Raw genomic sequence first — 19,722 nt, 5'->3', positions numbered from 1 at the left:
TGAGCAATGAAGATTTAGATTGATTTGGAATTCAAGTTCAATGATGTAATCATCCTGCCCCCTCAGGAGCAAAACTGAACGATGATACACCAAAAATATGATGTAAGGAGTATGTTGAGAGATAAAGCAGAGAAGAGATTAGAATGATCAGAAGAAAATTTAGAGTCAATTCAACATGATTTCAAGGTCCAAAAGACCAAGTTTGACCAAAAGTTGACCAAAGTTGACTTTTTCAAAAATATTATTTGAAAACATGAAGAATTTTGAGTTGAAAAGATTCTAAGAATCATAAAGTATCAGAAAAATGTGGACTGCACAACTGTTCAATCATGTTGGTCCCAAAATTTTAAAACGTGTTTTTTTTAGCCACTTAAGTGTGTCAGATTTTGAATTCAATCCTGAAAAAATGGGTTCACAGCAGCCAAAAAAGCCAAGAGGGTGATTAATCAATCATTGGTGTAGTCATTGAGAACATGATGCTTTGAACAAGCCAACAACCCCTCATTACAGAAGATGAAAGTAGATTTGCAATTGAATCATATGCGAAACCAAGTACTGCAATACTATGCGATATGCAACTCTAAACTAGATGTAACCCTAGGTTTGGTTACCGAGTCTCAACAATTATCATCACTAAGCATATAGCCAAAAACCATAGATGTCACACAATTCTCATTGACATTGCAATCATGAGAATATGAATAGGAAATCCATTCTAGTTTTGTCAAAATTAAATGTAAGCATTCAAGACACAAGAAGCCAAAATGACCAGAACATTTATCCCTTTTGATGTAGCAACTTAACATAAGCATCAGAGCATAAACACTAGGATGACCACAATGTCTCTTGCATGTAGACACACCGGACACATGAGAGATCCTTCTTATGCTAAGTAATCAATAAGTTTTCTATCTACAATGACCCTTGCATTTGTAACCTCAGACAAAAGCATGTTAGATATACTCATAATGGCCCATACGTTCACTTAGCAGGACAAGTATCAATATTTACTATAGCATAAAGAGTTCAATCCAATAGACAAGGAGAAGAACCAACATTATTGACATATTCGTATAAAAGGAGTCGAGGTAGACCCGACCATCCAATACGAGATGGAGGCTCTTATAGTGGACACCCCTCTTATAGGAATATGTCAACTAATTGGAACTAAACCATGGATAGAAAGAAAAGAAAAGATCATGCCCCCAATCATTACTTCTCTAGTCAGAAATGACATCATCGAGTTGCTTGAGGAGACACGATAAAGCAAAAACAAAGCAAACCAAGAAAATGCTTAGCATATCCAAATAAGTGTGTCATTTTGCGTTCAATGTTTGTCATGGGATTAATGTCAAGTGTCAATGTCCAAAATATGGATGAAATAAATCTCTTCAATAGGGTGACAACAGTAGGCAGATGCAGTCAGAATGACTAGTGACTAAGGTCAAAGAGGAATTTTCGAGGTGAAGAACCTAAAGAGGACTGAGTGATAGTAGATAGACACATCCAGAATGACTAGTGACTGACACAAGAGAGATCTTCCATAAAGGAATCTTGGAACATGACTCAAGAAATAGTAGGCAGACACAACTAAAACAACTAGTGACTGTTGCAAAAGAGATTTTATGAGGAGAATCTTGAAAAGTAGTGGCACTAGTGACAGTAGGAAAATGTAGTGAGGACTATTGGTGATTGTCGCAAAAGAGATTCTATGAGGAGAATCTTGGCAAGAGTGACACTGATGACAATAGGTAGACACAACCAGGACGAATGGTGACTGTCACAAAAGAGATTCTATGAGGAGAATCTTGGCAAGAGTAACACTAGCGATAATAGGCAGACCTAGCTAGGATGACTGGTGACTGTCACAAAAGATATTCTATGAGGAGAATCTGAAAAGAAAAGTAAGAAACAATAAATAGACATAGTTAGAACAACTGGTGATTGAAGCTTAAGAGATCTTCTGCAAGAGGAATGACACTTTTTCCTATTTTTCAAATTTTTGTATTTTCGTATTTTCCAATTTTTTGTATTATTACCAAGGCACCTATTGCTAGGTTTTCACCAAGATAATAGAGTTTTTTCAGGACTTTTTGCAATTTTAGACTTTTTCAAGATATTTTCAAAATTTAGAACTTTTTTAGAGATTACAAGATCTCAAGAAGGATTACCTGGATTTTTTTCCAGTGTCTAGCAAGGTGTAGGACAAGATGTAGTAGCAAGCTGGTGGATAAGTGGAGATGGATAGGCAAGGAGTATGAAGAAATGGATGTTACCATCAAGGAAAGTTTTCACAAGATTACCCAAGCTAGGGAAAAAAATATAACAATATAAGCTCATGGTGTAATAAAGGGTATCATGTAAGTAATCCAAGAAAAATGACCATGTCAAGAGATTGCTAAGAACTACATTTTCTTCTTTCTTTTGTTGATCAAGACCAAAGGGTTAACTGAATAGGATAGAATAGTTTGTTATGGAGGTTATGAGTGAATGAATTTGGGAATGAGGACATATGAAGGATAAGAAAGATCATGATAGGATTTCATGGATGGAAGAATTATGAATGATTCCTATTTACTAGGTTTTCATCATGGTACTTGTCCAAGGTTTTTCTTCAAAGATATTTCTAGATTTCTTGGGTGTTTGTGAAGTGTTCTCAGATATCTTGGATTCAAGATCACAAGAATTTGATTTTTGGTTTTTATAGGAGGAAGGAAAATTTTCTCTCAAGGAGAATTTGTTTGATGATGTTTCATCTTCCTCCTTTAGTCTTTTAAGTTGAGTGCTCATTGATTGGATTTGTTGCTTCATGTTTGCAATAAGTAGCTTTTCTTCCTCACTAGGAATATTGGATTTAGCACATTTTTTGTTAGCCATTTTGATGTACTATGTTTCAAGTAGTGACAAACAAGTTTTAGAACATAATTCAAGTTGCAACAGTCATAGACAATGACGAAAAGAAAAAGCTTAGACAAGGACCACACTAGAACGTAGCCTCAAAAAAGAAAGATAAGTGTGTTGTATACTAAGGCACGAATAGTTTGATTTAAAGGCTAGAAAAACCAAAGATTATGGCTATCGTAATGCGGTGTATGATAAGCACTAAATAATGATAACCAAGACAATCAAAAGATGAGACTAGTCAAAGTACGGGTCACAAATCTTTAGCTAAGAAAAATGCTACTGTTTGGGACTATTTTTTAGACAAAGAAGTAGTAAATTGATGCAAGAAATAGACTTGGTACAAAGCGCATATAGCTCTAATAGACTAACTTGATAGTTCAGACTCAAGATCTCGTGCAAAGATCCTCTGAGAGGTGCATGATAAGGTACACAGGGTCGTACGAAGACTCATGATAGCATAAGAATTTTGCGTGAGGATGTGCTCGAGGCCGCATAAAGAAGTACAAAGTTGACAAAAAAATATGGATATTTGAGGCAAGATCTCACGTAGAGATGTGCAACTATTCACGTGAGAACCTGGACAAAGCCATGCAAAGAAGTGGCAAGACAAAATCTACTTGTGCAAAATTTCGAAAATTGTGTGCAAAAATGGAGACTAGACTGATAACAGACTTAGAATTCAAAGAGATTTTGACAGTTTTGAACAGTTTTAGATAGATTGGACAGACTAATTGGACTAATTTGTTGGAAAAATAGCAAGGTTAACTCAATTTTTTTTTTAGTTTCAATCAAGGCAATTTTTTTTTGAACAAGACAATGGGAAGCAAGCAGTAGTCAAAAACAATCCCACCGAGGACAAAGCAACTCGGAAGGACAGGGGAGTCTTGAACTTTATTAGTTGTAGATAGATTTGGACTTGTTTATGACTTGAGAAAAAACACGCTTTATCTCTAGAAACAAAAAATGGTAGAGAAGGAAAAACCTTTTCCCCAAAACTTATGTGCATGCATGTACCTCACACAGCCATGTCACCCCCTAGAGGGCACCTATGTTTTTGGTATATTCAAAGGACTCAATAGTATACACTAAATGAGCACCCTTGTGGTAGGCTACAAGAACGTATACCACCTTCAAACATCCAGTAGCATGCCTATAGTGAGTTCTACATGAGAGATTCTTCCCCCTCCTTGCACAAAGATTATGCCTCCTTTTGGAGGTGAATTGGGTAGCTTCTAACTAAGAGGTTTTTACTTGGCTTTCATTCAAATTAATCCTCGATGGCTCCACAAGTAGAGTTGAGATCAGTAACCCAGACCAACATTTGAGAGTGCACACACTTGCTTTGTAGACTGGGGCTGATGCCAACCCATGCAATAGACAAAGCTTCTCCTTGATAAGTGATATCAAGAATCGAGGGAAAGAAATTAATCCGACTTTGGAGTCTTTTTCTCTACAAAGAATCTTGATTATAGTGAGTTGGGATCTCTGACAAAAGGAGTGTGCTCACTTAGGTCATTCCTAGAGGTTGGATCACTCCAATAGGCCCTCTTAAGGATTGACTCAGACTGGTGGTTTGAAATCAAGGGTCAAAGTTTTTGATTTCCCTCAAGGGGAAAAAACATACTCCTCTACCATAGTTTCTCACCCAAACACACAGAACACATTAATTACTAACTTAGCTTAATCAATCTAAACTCATCCTTCCTAAAGATTTTGATCCCCTTGAAAGGAAACCATCATCTCATCATAGAAAAGGATTAGCACAAGAGGAACACTAAGCTGCTTGCCTCCCTTGAAATACCATCTTTCAGAAGCATCTAGGTTTTTCATTCACCCTTGGTCATGACCTCCAAGTGGTGAAGATCACAATCCCCTATTCTTCTATCTTGCACCCTAAGAAGTTTACAAGCTCTAATTAGACTATGTTTAGAAAGTAGGAAAGAAGACACATTGTTTGGTGGGTTTTAAGAGTAGTCTTCGACAATCGTATCTTTGACAGCATCTTACAAACACACAGTCAGTTCATGTTTGGAGAGTTTGTATAAAGGTGTCTTCATCAAATGTCCTACAAACAACTTTTAGGTTGTAGAAAATTAGAAAAACTAAAATAAAAATGCTTCAAAGAAAATGCATTAGTTAAACGGAAGCTTAACTATGGGAAAATAAAATTTGAATTTTTTGTTTTTTTTTATACCCATAAAAAAGATAAGAAAACCTATGAAGACATCAAAAGTCAAAATTTATTTTATACTCTTTTTTTAAAAAAATATTATTTTGTTTGGAAAATTGAAAAGACTATCTTTTGTATTGTTGTTGCAAAATTCCATGCGAAATCATGCACAAACCCATGCAAAGAAATGATGTGCACTGCGTGAAATCATGCACAAACTCGCACGAAGAAATGGTGTGCACTGTGCAAAATCATGCATAGACCCATGCAAAGTCTTTCACTAACCCACGTGAGAAAATGAGGTGTCACATGAAGACTTGCACAATAGGGCACTTTTTCACATGAGAAAGTGTAGAGATTCAGGCGAGACCCTCAAATCTTTGTGCAAAAATAAAATTTCTTGCAAGAGGATTGAAGAAACTATAAAGAACACTATGAAAAGAATGATAAAAATGACAAAAAATTAAATAAATGAGGCAAGAAAACTATTTTTCTAAGCCCCACAGTGGGCTCCAGAAATGTATGTGGAATGCGGCCTCAAAGTTCACACACAGAGTTCAAAATAGTCCTTGTATGCAGATTCCTCTTGGAATGAACATGAGATTGTTCATGCAATAGGAGTCCTACAAGCTGACCTATTGCCTTCTATCTAGAAGGATTTTGCCTGTTTATACTCTTAGATTTGAGGTGCAGGCAACTAGACCATTCTAGAAAGAAGGATTTAAATGCAATTACGTCTATATGAGTGTGGAAGTAATCTAAAATGAAATATACATTTAATCTAAGAACATATAAAATAAGCTAGACTATATGTATGCATATTAAAGCTAAATGATGTTAAAGCTAAAACAATGAAAAAGCTATGACAAGATTGAGTCTGCAATTTGACAACAATTCAATATCACCAAAATCCAACCTCTGTAATGAGGAATTAAGAGTCTCTTAAATAAAATTCAATTAATCCATCAACAGTCGAGATCAATTTAGATGAACGGTTGAGATGAAGAGGAGATTCAGTTAGAATGGAAACTTCCTTAAGAAAGGGGAGTTAACTAAGCTTTCCATGAGTGAAATAAGGAATTAATGGATTTCATTCCGTTTCTAATTTCTGTTAACTAAAGAGTTTCCCTTTTCAAACTTAAGAGAAGATTTTGTAGATATTATTTAATTTAATAAGTGAGACATGACCTCATAAATGCCTTTTTCATTTAATTGAATATTTTAATTCAATTAATTAAAGTAGGCATAACTATTAAATTAAATATTTTAATTCCTTAGTACATTAGCCTTAGGATATAATTTAATTTAATTAAAGTGTAAATACTTCAAATTAAATTAAATCTTAATCAATAGGTTTAATGCGACTAATATGAGTCAATACTTTAGGAATTCAATAAAGAATATAATGAATGCAGATTTAGGGTTTTCTGCATTTGACAATTAAGTCAAGTAGTGAGTAGTAGAATAAGAATTTCCTAGTGACATAGGACTTAGGATTGATTGAAATAGACCAGAATTGGTGATCATGGCACTGAGCCAATTTTGGGGTATTACATACATAGAATCTATAGTATGCACAAACCTAACTTACTATCCGTGAAAAAACAAAATACTTCTAACATAAATCTTCAAAAACTGTCTATGTACTAATAGTTCAATAAGATCACTAGAAAGTTACTTAATGATATATGAGTCCTTTCCCCAGTTACCGTGAATCAGATATGGACCCAACCAAATAGGATCAAAATTCTCATGTTTTACTTTTGTCTTCCAATCTTGCATTCCAAAGAACAAATCATCTGGTTCAAATTTTGTGTGTGTAGACTTTCTATCAGTTAAATTTTTCAATTGCAACTATACCTTGGCATTTGGGTTGAGGCTTCTCTTCTAGTTTTATACAGTTCAATTATATCATTGATTCTATCCTACATATCATCACTGATGTCATCCTCATATTTCTAAATGAACTTATACATCCCAATCAGATTATTCTATGGCAACCTTGCATGAATTTCATATAGTAGATTAAAAGGCGCGGAGCCAATTTCTTTCTTCAATGTTACTCGATTTTCCCATACTGTCAAAGGAAACTTAGAATCTCATGCTTTCTTGGTCTCATCTAAAATCCTTTTGATGATCTTTAAGATAATTTTATTTCTTGATTCTGCATGTCCATTCCCTTGGGGGTGATATGGAGAGGAGGTTGACTTGGTTATTCCATACCTATCACAAAACCAAATATATTCATCTAGTCTGAAACACATAGAATTATTAGTGACAATTTTCCAAGGGCATTCAAACCTAGTAATGATGTTTTTCAAAAGGAAATCATTTACCACTTTTCTAGTTGACCTTCTAGTAGGTATAACTTCCACCCACTTTGTAAAATAATATGTATCCATTAAGATCTAATAATGTCCACCACTAGATTTGTTGGTTATCTCACCTATCAAGTCTATACCCCACTATTAAATTGGTACTTGTACTTCCACTAGCTTCAAAGGTAAGTTTCCAAAAAACTTCAATTTACCAGCAAATCTTTGATAATAATCACACTTCTTTACCAACACATGAGCATCCTAAAATAAGGTAGGCCACCAAAAACCCACCCTTATCACCTTATGAGCTGTGGTTTTTCCATGTAGTGACCTCCACATACGCCACTATGCATCTCAATCAAAATTTTAACTAAATTCTCCTGGACTACACACTTCAGAAGAATAACTTATGCACTTCTCCACCATAGCCTACCATTAAAAATTATGTATTTGATGGCTTGAAGTTTTAGTGCTTGTTTCTCATTGTCACTCATTGTACGTGGAGCACATATATATTGTAGATAATGAATAACATCTCTATACCATTCACAAGAATCCATGTCATATATATATGGCTTGAGATCACCATCCACTTGATTTATCTAATTTGCATCCAAATTGGATTGTGCCATCAACTTAGCCAATCCTTGGCCTCTAACAAGTTTGGTGATTTGAGTATCAATGTTAACCTCCTGAATTTGGTTAATCCACCTACACCTTCTTCCTAACACCTCTTGTTGAGAGGAAATATCTTTAACAGTAGCACTGGGAACAAAAGATACAATTATTTTTCCTACAAAGTAACACCTAAAATCTTTCACTGCCTTTACTAGAACATATGTCTATTTCTCATTTATATCATATTTTAGCTCTACTATCTGAAGAGACTTACTAAAAAAGGTTGTAGGTTGTTCAAAACATTCCTTATTTTTATAAAGTAACATTGTTGCAACTATATGGAAAGTGGCAAAAGAGAATATGTACATAGGCTTATTGTAATCAAGTGTCCTAAATATAGGTGCATTTTTAATTGCATCCTTAATATTTTGGAATCGAGTTGTTGGTTCCCTATCCCATTGGATTTATTATCCTATCTTGAGCATTTTGGATATTGGTCTCCTAATCTTTGCAAAGTTGGCTATAAATCATCTTAAAAAGTTGACTTGTCCAAAGAAATCTTGAATCCCCTTTACATTTTTTGGTTTAGGAATCTTATCTATAGTGGCAACCCTTTTACGGTTTATCCTAACCCCTTCCTTGGATAGTATATGACCGAAGAGCTTACCCTCAATCACCCCAAACACACATTTACTTGGGTTAAGAGAGACACCATACCCCAAGGCACTCACAAAAATCTTCTTAAGATGTATACAATAGTCTTCTATTCTTTTACAATACAGAGTAGGGTCATCCTAGTACACCACCACAATTCCTTAAAATAATGCCATATTCTCTTCTTTTTCTTCTAAAAATCAATTTCATCATCATTAATGATGATGTCCTATGGGAAATCAAATTTACACTTACTCCTTGGTGTTATTTTTATCTTTTTCATTAGCATCTGATAATAGCCTTCTATATCATTCAATCTCTTGGAATTAACATCCATGAAGTAATGTTTGAGTAAATGATACAACTCCTTCTCTCCTCTTATCATTGCAAAATAATGAAAAATTTTGAGATCTAGGAAAAAGGTCCCCTTATGGGTCTTTGTTGGGCAGTCAGTATCCTAAAGCATATCAATCTACCTCATGACTTCCAAAAATCCAATCCTTAAAGGAACATATCTAAGCATCACAAGAGGTCTCCTTGGGAAACTATAAACTTTGATAATAGTTGTGTGAGGGTAGAAATAAATATCTCTCCATTGGTGAGATATCTTTGGCTTAACATTACAATAAATTGGTCTTAATAATTCCTATAAGAAGTAAGGAAAATCTCTAAAAAATGGAAATATTGACCTTCTAAGAGAAATTCCAAACTAATTTTCAAACAAATTAAAACTAGGTTATCCCCAATCAATTGACAGGATAATTGACCATAATTGCAGTGGTAATGTATTATTATCCCTTTCAAACTACATATATATATATATATATATATTATATTCAAAAAAATAATCTATATATATATATATACACTCATTCTAGCTTATAGGTATTGAGGAAAGTCAAATAATTATAACACCACAATTTTGAATTCCTAAGCACATCTACATAGTTGACTTACTAAAATTTCCTCTATTTTTTAAACCTAAAACCCAGTATAGAGTAGTGTGTGTATTCACCAATATATCATCATAGTACTCTACATTACCTACAATGTATGAGTGTTTAAAATTTAAGGTAGGTTAGGTTACAGAGAGAGGAAGGGTGAATCAAGAACCAATAAAACTTTAAACTTCACCAATTAATCCTTCATATATTATTATGATCTAATTGCATACATGAAATAATGAAAGTAATAAAATTCATAACACTTTGACACGAGATATGGTGACCTAAAAACCTTCCAAATAGAAAGTAATACTAGGGTGGGGATGATACCCACAAGATTTAATACCTCAGTATAAAGTTGGCTCATTAAGGCTTACAATTCACCACTTCTGGTGATCTGCCTTGTTAAAAGCAATAAGGACTGTTAGGTCCACCTTGTTAAAGGATTCACAAGCATACAATGAAGTATGCACTATGTTAGGAGATTTAGCAAAAGACTATTAAGTCCACCTGGTTAAAGGATTTGACTGATGCACCTGTTAAGATGAATAAATGGCTGATCTATGATCTACAACTTTGATTTTCTAAATGAGATTCCTTGAATTGCAACAATTACCTTACTGTGATAGATAAGTATTTGCTATACCATATACTGCTTGTAGCCTTCTTTAATTCACACTCATTTGCTTCTTTCTTGTTCTCATACTTATACTTAATTTATTTGGATATGACACAATACATTACATATATATCAATCTAATTATTTACCTTCTAGAGTTAGCTACAATACAAAATTCAACATAATTCACAAAGTTGGTTAATTGTTGTAACCCAGGTTTTAAAGACAAATTTGGTGATGTTCAGATTCTCAACAAATACTGTCAACACTTGGCATCTTCTGCTCTACTTGCTCCAAAACTTTGTTCTCAAATTTTCTTTTTACCCTATGCGAAAGTTTTTCTTGTCCACTCAATTCTTCATTGTATTTATGGAAAATTTTAATCAATTGATCCAAAATAGGTTGTTTCTCATCAACCTCAATGTTCAGAGCATCAAGAAATATGCTCTTGATATCTTGAAGGACTTGATTTTTCTTCTTCCTTTCCTCTCTGAGCTTTTGTTGCCTTGCTTTCTTCTTCCAAAGTTTACCAAGGGTATCCATCTCTTCAAGGGTAAGCTTAGAGGTATCCCAATGTGGAATAATAATGTCCTCATCTAGATCAATTTCTTCCCCTTTCCCCTTATTAATAATAGAATGAATAATTTCTTTGCCTTTGTTCAAAACTTCAGTCCTTGGTTGAGACTAAGTCTCAATTGTCATTACACTAGCCATGGTGGAAACAACAGTGGAAATAGTAGAAATAGAAATAAAATGTAGGAATAGTAGAAATAACACTAACAAAAGGAATACCTTGTTGTTGCTTGGTCAAGCCTGATGTTAGAATGATCTGAGCCTACTGCTCGGTAGATGAAGTGTTAGACACTTCACTCAATTGAAGTACTTGGTAAAGTAACTCTTGAGATTGGTGATCTAGTTTTAACCTCAAAAAACTCGGTAGAATCTTTCTTTGAGCTAGATTTCACTAAGGGTTTAGTTAGAGAATGATGAAGGGAAGTCATAATCCCTACTACTATCTTCTCTACATTAGTATCCTCAATACTCTAAATTTCTGGAAGACTTCCTCCTGTAGCTTCTTGTTCTTCTTCCTCATCAACATCATCAACATCTACATTTTATGTTTCCTCATCTTATATTTCTACATCTTCATTATATTTTGCCACATCTACTTCTCCATCCTTATCATCTATTTGCACAATATTATCACTAGGCTTGTGCAACCCACAGATGTTTTTCCATCCAATAATATTGGATTTTACCACAGATTCAATGTCTTTAGACAAGATAAAAAATGCACTAAATTAAGCTTCTTCTTATTTTTATTTAATCATTTCTTCACCTTTTCATCACTGAGACTAGGCATGAGTTGTCTCAAGGTCCATTCTTTGATGTCTCTAGCACTGTTTGCTACGTTTTTCCATACTAGTGCAACTGCCTTTTAGGATATTTTCAAGAACTTGTTTGACCAGTTCATCAGGGGAATACTTCCATTTTTCCATTTGTGCCACTAGGCTATCTTCAATATGTTTCTTCTCTATTGCCTAACTTTAGTTTCCTCTTCAATTTGGTGGATCTCCTTGTGAACACAATAGGGGAAGACTTTGTAGGATTTGTTATTATGACCTTCCCTTTCTTCTTGGCAGACTCCTCTTCTTTAGTTTCTTCTTCCTCTATATTCTCCTCTTCATGTTCATCTTCATCTATGCAATCTCCCTTACCTTTAGTAAGCATGAGAGGAGAGCTTGATGACTTGGTGTTCTTCATGATTTTCTCCATCCTCTTTCTTCCTTTGTTTACTGCCTAGGGTAGCTTGATCTCAAGTCCAATCTTGGCCTTTGCTTCCTCATATGTTCCAAAGTATGTAGCCTTGATATCCATAGGCTCATTCGAGAGAGCCTCAATAATGTCTTTGGTGTCATCAATATTCACCTCATAACTCAAAGGTTTTACCCATGCCACTCTTGGCTAAACTGCTTGGATGTAAATTTTATCATAGTCTTCTACTAAATTTTTGGAATCCTATATCTACTCTACATCTTTTCTTTGAATGTTTCAAAGTAGGCATCCATTATACTTTCAAAGTTTTCTCCCATTTTAGCTAGAATTCATTATTTGATATAATATAGGTATGTCTTTCTTCCATACCACAATTGGGAAACAATTTTGAACATAGAAGAATAAATAGGTTAAAAGAGAAGCAAACTTACATGAATTATTCTTGGAGACTTGGATACTCTCCATGTTTTTGCCCAATTGAGTCAATAGTAGCCTAACAAAGTCAAAAGATAATTTTTTTCACCACCTTCAACGCTAGGTCAACTGCTTCACAGGAAATGTTGTTTTGTCTGCTTGAGCTATATAACTTGTGAGAAATCACATGTATCCCAAACTTGATTTCCATGTCTATTACTCCATTAAGTTTTATTCCTCTACCATCTCACTCAACAAGAGTTCTCTTTGTCAGTTCAACCTAACCTAGGGTTTTCATGGTTTTTGCCTTATTCAACATTGGTAACCCAATAATCTTGTGTATCATCTTCTTTGTAATCTGGATAGGGTGATCCAACCACAAATATATCCTCTGAACTCTACTTAAAATGTATCTGATCAATTTCCCTTGAAAATATTGTGACATATGCATAATGTGTGTGAAACCCTTTTCCTCCAAATGTGTATGCTCAAGTTTCAAAACACCATCCACACAAAGCTCATTGAATGCCTGGTTCATTTCTAGGGTTCAAAGCTTTTGAATCAAACAGTGATAAAATGACTTGATATCATGAATTAGAAGTACCTTCAGAGGTATTTGAGACTACACTCCAATTGGGTCAAGTGCCTCTGCAATTACTACTATCAATTTGAATGTGAGAGACTTGCAATCCACTCCATGAATCAACATCTCTGAACCCTTCTTCATTTTGCTTCTTGAAGATGCCATTTGCTCGGTTAATTCTGGAACACAAAAATAACTTCACTAAATACTACTTTGAATCGCTCGAGGGCTTTGAAATTTACCTTCACTATTAGCTCTAGAAAATTCATGGTGAAATGACTCGATGAATTTTCTCCTTTTAAGAAAATTTTGTCTTTATAATTGCCATTAATGCTTTGTACAAATGTTCACTCGGTGATAGCTTGTTCTCCACTTAGTTTGATCTTTATTGCTTGGAAGACACCTTCAACTTGGTACAAACATTGAACTGGGTAAGGCCACTAACTCAACATTTGCATCCAAAACTAGGAAAAGATATGCAACCCAACCTTGCTTAGTAAGGTCTTGAACTTCAATCATCACTCGGTGATCCTTGTGCATCTTGAATGATGATATGGATCTTTCTACATGCTACTTGGAACTAATGTTAGATGAATCCTTCAATATTATAGTTCCAATGATCTCTATAAGGAATTAAGTCAAAGTGATTGTACCACCCAACTCATTGAAATAGGTGTCAACAACTTCAGGACTTTCGCTTGCATTCTCTTGAGATTTATGCACATCCAAAAATTCGAAACCCTCAAAACTAGAGTTTCCCACCACGCTATGCAACAAAGTAATTACATCTACAATAAGCTCTTTGAAATGAAATTTCTTTCATGTACTAGGAAAATGAGACTTATTTGCTCTTTTTGATTTGAGACAAGTTTTGAAAATGTTGTTGAGGAAAAATTCTTCGTGCTCCTTGAAATATTCTTTCCCAACCTCTATACAAAGCCTTTCAATCACTTTGTCACAAGGAATGCCAAAGCGTAAGTAATACTTTTAGAGTTGATTTTTTCTATGATGTTCCCATCAACCATTCAAATTTCTCTCACAACAAGATCATAAAATTTCACATGTGCTACCACCAACTTAGGACATTTCATTATAGAGGGAAATTCTCCTGCATTTATTAAACTACTTTGGAGAAGCTACTACACCCAAGAAATCAAAAATCTTTGTGTTTGTAATACTCTAGGAGCATATCAAAATCCTCTTGCTTTGTCTTGGTATCATCCACCTTTGATAGTTAGATTTGAATTACAGATTGCATATCAAGGGAGAAGCTTGAGCAAGTGGTATATTGGAGGTGTTAAGGAGTGATGATAAAAAATCCACCACACAAGTGATATATTAATTCTAACAAGACATGTATTAAATGAAACATCATCATACATACTTTTTACAAGATGAAGACATTTTTAACCAAGTTACAAGTAGAGAAGTAAAGGTGTAGTGTCTGCCCCTAGTTTCCATTTTATTATTATTGCCAAACTCTTTTAGACTATAATTTATGCTTGTTGATTAGTAGCACTATCTTTTAGATTATCAGATATTGTTTCATATTTAGTTGATTTTATTATGATTATTACATTGATTTCAGTTATTGACGATGATTAGTTAGATGGATTACCATATGTATTTTCTTATAGATGATTGTATGTTTTTGCTTCCGCTACTTTATGTTTGATGTGTATATTATTCTTCTTGGTTTTTAAATTTTTTTTTTTGGAAAACTTAGCAAAAATTTAGGTTATTTCTTTTGGATCCCTTGGCGGGGTGTTACAAAAGGACTGACATAATGAAGGAAAGATTGATATGCAGAGTTATACTAAGGATTGGGACTCACTGGTCACTCAATAACTAGCAATTAGGGCTTTTATACTTCCTGAAATGTCCAAAAAAGTGACTAATAACACTTTACACAAATTGGCATATTGTGGACTTGAAGAAAACTACAACTCTGTAGCAAGGTTATGAAAAACTTGGCAAGGATGACAGTTTGGGAAGGCCCTAAAAATTACAACAAATGGCTAGACTTTTGAGGGTGACCCTTTTAAAAGAAAAATAATAGAAGCACAAATAATATTGTCTCTAAATGGTGATAAAACTCATAGGACAAAGATAATCTAGAATTGCATGGCGATGCCTTGGTTATTAGGTGACATAGGAAAAATAGCACAATCAAGCAAAACAACACACAAACTCAAAGAAAGACAAAAAAAACTATGTACAATAAGGCGGAAAATGCTTGATCAAATAGTTTTCAAATCTTTCCCATTATAAGAAAGTGTAAGAGGAGTACCATCAATATAGTTAAGTAGGAAAGAGTTGTTGCCTATGACTTTTCTAATTTTGAAAGAACCTTTACATAAAGAGTCAAACTTCTTACGTAATCCCTCAGGCTCTCTTCTCTTATGTCACAAAGAACTATGTCTCTAATTGAGAAATCTCTTTGCTGAAGCCTCTTGTAAAATATTATCTTCACTATTTTTAAAAATCTTTCAATTGTATCCATTACTTTTGTCTTTTTTCTTCCAATTGATTTAGGTACATAATTCTCTTTCCAATTCATGATAGGAAATTCTAATATTTGATCACCCTTTATAGATTTAAAGTGGCGAGTGTATGCTTAAAATGTGGCATACTTCTATAAACTATTACATCCAAGGGATCCCATTGATTTGGAGGCTTGGAAAGTAGCTTGTATCTCTCTATCCATGATGCGCAAGGGACACACAAGCAATAGTAGTAATGGTGGCTCTCAAATGAACCCAAGTGTCATGATCCTTAAAAGTTGTATCATAGAATGAGAGATTTGTTAAGATTAACAAGACATAAATAAAAATTACATGAAAATATATCCAATATCCAAAAATAATAAAGCATATAGAAAATAACACAATGCACAAAGATTTAACATGGTTCACCCAATGCTTGGGCTATGCCTACAAAATAACGAGTCTGCTATTTTTATTATCCAATGATTACAACCTGATTATAATTGATAATCCATTAGAGCTTAATATTGTCTCAAGTAGCTATTATCACATCAAACCTCATGAAATCCCTAACACTAAACCATTTTATACAAAAAAAATTCCATTTTAGGGTTATAGTCAGTTATAAAAGTCAACCGAAAAATTGTCGATAAATTAGGCCCATTTTTTTTTCTTTTTCTGCCTGACCCCCACCGAGGAATTATGGAGAGTGTATAGTAGTAAATTGATTAATAACCATAAACTAACACAAAATAAAGATATAATGAAAATTAAGTGAAGATGAAGGTGCAAGATTAAATTAAATGAGATGTAACTTCAAGGAAAGTAAAGTTAATCTAAGTACAAGAAAAACTATGCTAATAATGAAAGATTAAGCTAAGATGATTGCGAGAAAAACAAATGATAAGATATAATGAGAATATAAGAGTGCAAAGAAAAATATAATGCTAGAAACAAAGATGTATTAGAGAGGTGTATGTGAGATGTGTTGTGTGTGAGGAGAGGGCCTCCTTTTAAAGAGAAAGGGATGATAAATACTAAGAGACAAAATCTACGATAGAGAATAAATCTTAGTTGATCTATGTGCATGCATCTCTTAAGAGGAAAAATCAATAGAAATGTTAAAGAGGAAAAATAATGAGTGGTTGAGATTAAAAGGGAAAAATAAGAAAAAGACAAAGATTCCACCTTCATGGAGCAAAGAAAACAATTTAAAATGATTGAAAGGGAAAAAGGAAGAAGAGGCAGCTACCATGAAAAAGGTCATTGTGCACATGATTAGAGATATGAAAAAAATAATTTTACTTTAATAAGGATGAAGAAGAGGATTTATATTAAACTAAATTTAGTCCAAATAGTCACCTTGAAAAAATGATTGAAGTGAAGACAAAATAAATTATGCTTTAACTAAGCTTAAGAAAAAGATTAAAGAATAAATTAATTCAAATAAGTCCACCTCAAAAAATGTAGTTGAAGATAAGACAAAATTAAAGGAACTTTAATTAAGATGGAGAATAAGACAAAATATTTGAATTACAATAAATTTAATCCAAGTGAGGGAATTCTCTCTTCTTTATATGTATTTTATTTTTTATTTTTTAGGAAAGTGATTTTCAGGTGCACATAGATTAAGGGGATTTTTTATATAATTAAAAGGGAGCATGTTATTTTAATTAAATAAAACTTAACATTAGGTGGCCAAACCATAGAATAAAATCAAATAAATTATTAATTGATGATTTTATATTATATTAAGATCATTTGCATATCGGGTGCTTCTTAAGAGCAACAATTAAAACTTATTCAAGCTCCTTACAAGCAATCACACTAGAAACAACAATTGGAAGACCAAGAGTCACAACCTAGACTCCACTTTTTACAATCAGACTAATACAACCAATAGAAGACCAAGATTCACAACTTAGAATTCCACAAAGATGTCCCTCTTGGGATTTGAACCAGGCTGTCCACAATGAGAACTCATTTCTTCAACCAACTAAGCTAAACCCCTTGGCTGATTAATTGATGATTTGATCAAGGAAAAATGATTAAATATAGTAATTTAATATTGATTAAGCATAAAATATAGTATAGAATAGAGATTAAAAATGATGAAAGGGGGGATTATAATTTACTAGATCATTTTTGGGTGATTACATTTGCTCCTATTTGACTAGTGAGCAATTTAGGAAAATTGAAGTCAAAGAATGATGATGTTGAGTTTATTGGGAGAGATTTGACTCCAAACCTAATTGAATGAAGTAGAGATAGATAGATGATCCTTAATGCACAGTTGATAAGTAGTAGAATTGAACATTAGGAAAGAAATAGATAAGACAATATCAACACCCATAATGATAAGATGAGAAATAATATGTCCTCACAATATAAACACCCATAGCATAATAAAAATACTAATTTTTACAATATAGATAGATAGATAGATCAAGAGTCTATCCTAGGTGAAGTAGAAAACAAATAAATAGTAGAATCAATTTGCTACTAGATTGTTCTTTCCTCCTTGGCATTGAAATAAAAACAAGGTAGAGGAGATATAGAAATGATACATATATGATCAAATTAAGATAAGATAAGGTCCATGATAATAGATAAGATATTCAAAGAGAGAAGAACCAAAGTTTGACCAGCAAGCGTTGAGAATTTGCCCCAATTTGACTACATTTGATTAGAAAGATAATCGTGAGAATTAGACAAAAACAAGAATAAAGGTGATGAAATGAGAGAGAGAAGATGAAGAGGTGGTAATAATGAAACAAATAATTTCCTCAAAAGATGTGATGGTTAAGCCTCATAAACTTGATCAACTACATAGAAGAAGAAAGAACTTAAACACAATTTTGACAAGCAAGATAAAGTCAAACTTCAATTTTCAATCCCAAAAATGGATCTAGGATGTCAAAATTAGGTTAGGGTACAATATTTGTAGAAATATGAGATGTTTTAACTTTTTATAGGTCAAAATGATATGTAAGGATCCGAAAAGGGTAGATAAATAGGATGATATGATTAACCCCTTTTGATGACAGGAAAAGAAAGAACATAATGAGAGAAAGATATGAGATATGATGAAGACATGATCAAGAAGAATAAAGGATATGAACACAATCGACTAACATGTCCATGAAAGATGAAGGAGAATCTCTCTAAACTCATGCAAACTAAACTAAAATGAAACCCTAAATATGCAAACCAATATGAAAATGAAAAAGTATAACTTTGCATGGGTCAATTATGTAGGTCCTTACTATTACATTGAGCTAGAATGTGAGAACCTAGAATAAGAATCAAAGACATGAAGTTCAAGATGACTTGTTGGTAGATTCTCTAAGTTTAATATTGCAAGATTACACCTGTGCCAAGGCATAAAGGCCAAGATAACCATGATTGTGATCTTGCATGATAAAACACAATGTAACACAAAAGGATGATGCCCTAAATATTCTAAGTGTCCAAGGGGGTCAAAGAAAGAGACACTTACAATCATCAGAGCTACACTCATAAGCAGAAGACAAAAGAAAACATGCCCCATGCTCCATGCCCCTAGTCCTCTAGTTCAATGATATCCAAGAGAGACTAAGGAAGGAACACTCATAAAAAATAACACAAGTAATACACAAATAAAATTTCAAGCGTATCTCAATCAATTTTAGTTTAAGAATGATGTGAAAGGGAAAATGAAAGAGAAATTTTTGACTCTTTAGGACTCATGTTTGCAAGTGATAAATATCATGTCCCAAGAATAACAACAAGGTGTAAGCTCAAAGACACTAAGTGTCAACGAAAGTGTTGAGAAACACTATTTGTGTGGTATCCCCGAAGCCTAACACATGTGATTCATACCCCCTAGACCTAGAAAAAGACCCTAGGAAATAAGTATTTAACATGGAGTTAAATAGCTAGGTGTCAGGCTTGCAAACTAATTAATAGAGGTGCATAGACCACAAGCAGTGTCTGTGTCTAGGTTTTCAACACTTGGAATAGTTTTTTTTGTAGGAATTTTTTTTTGTATTTTTGTATTATATTTGATTTTTTGGGTGATACAACAAAGGATCTATTGCTTGTTTTTAAATAAGATGGTCAAATTTTTAGGACATTTTAGGAATTTTAGAATTTTTTTAGACCTTAAGATATTTACAAATATGTAAACAATAGAGAGTCATGTGTAGAAATTCTTAAGTGAAGGTTATTGATAGGTTTAGGGAGTCTTTCTCCCTC

This window comes from Cupressus sempervirens, chromosome 3 (genome assembly GCF_028749045.1).
Source record: "Cupressus sempervirens isolate cs-2001-9-10 chromosome 3, ASM2874904v1, whole genome shotgun sequence".
Classification (NCBI taxonomy): domain Eukaryota; kingdom Viridiplantae; phylum Streptophyta; class Pinopsida; order Cupressales; family Cupressaceae; genus Cupressus; species Cupressus sempervirens.
Note: the sequence above shows the minus strand (reverse complement) of the source record.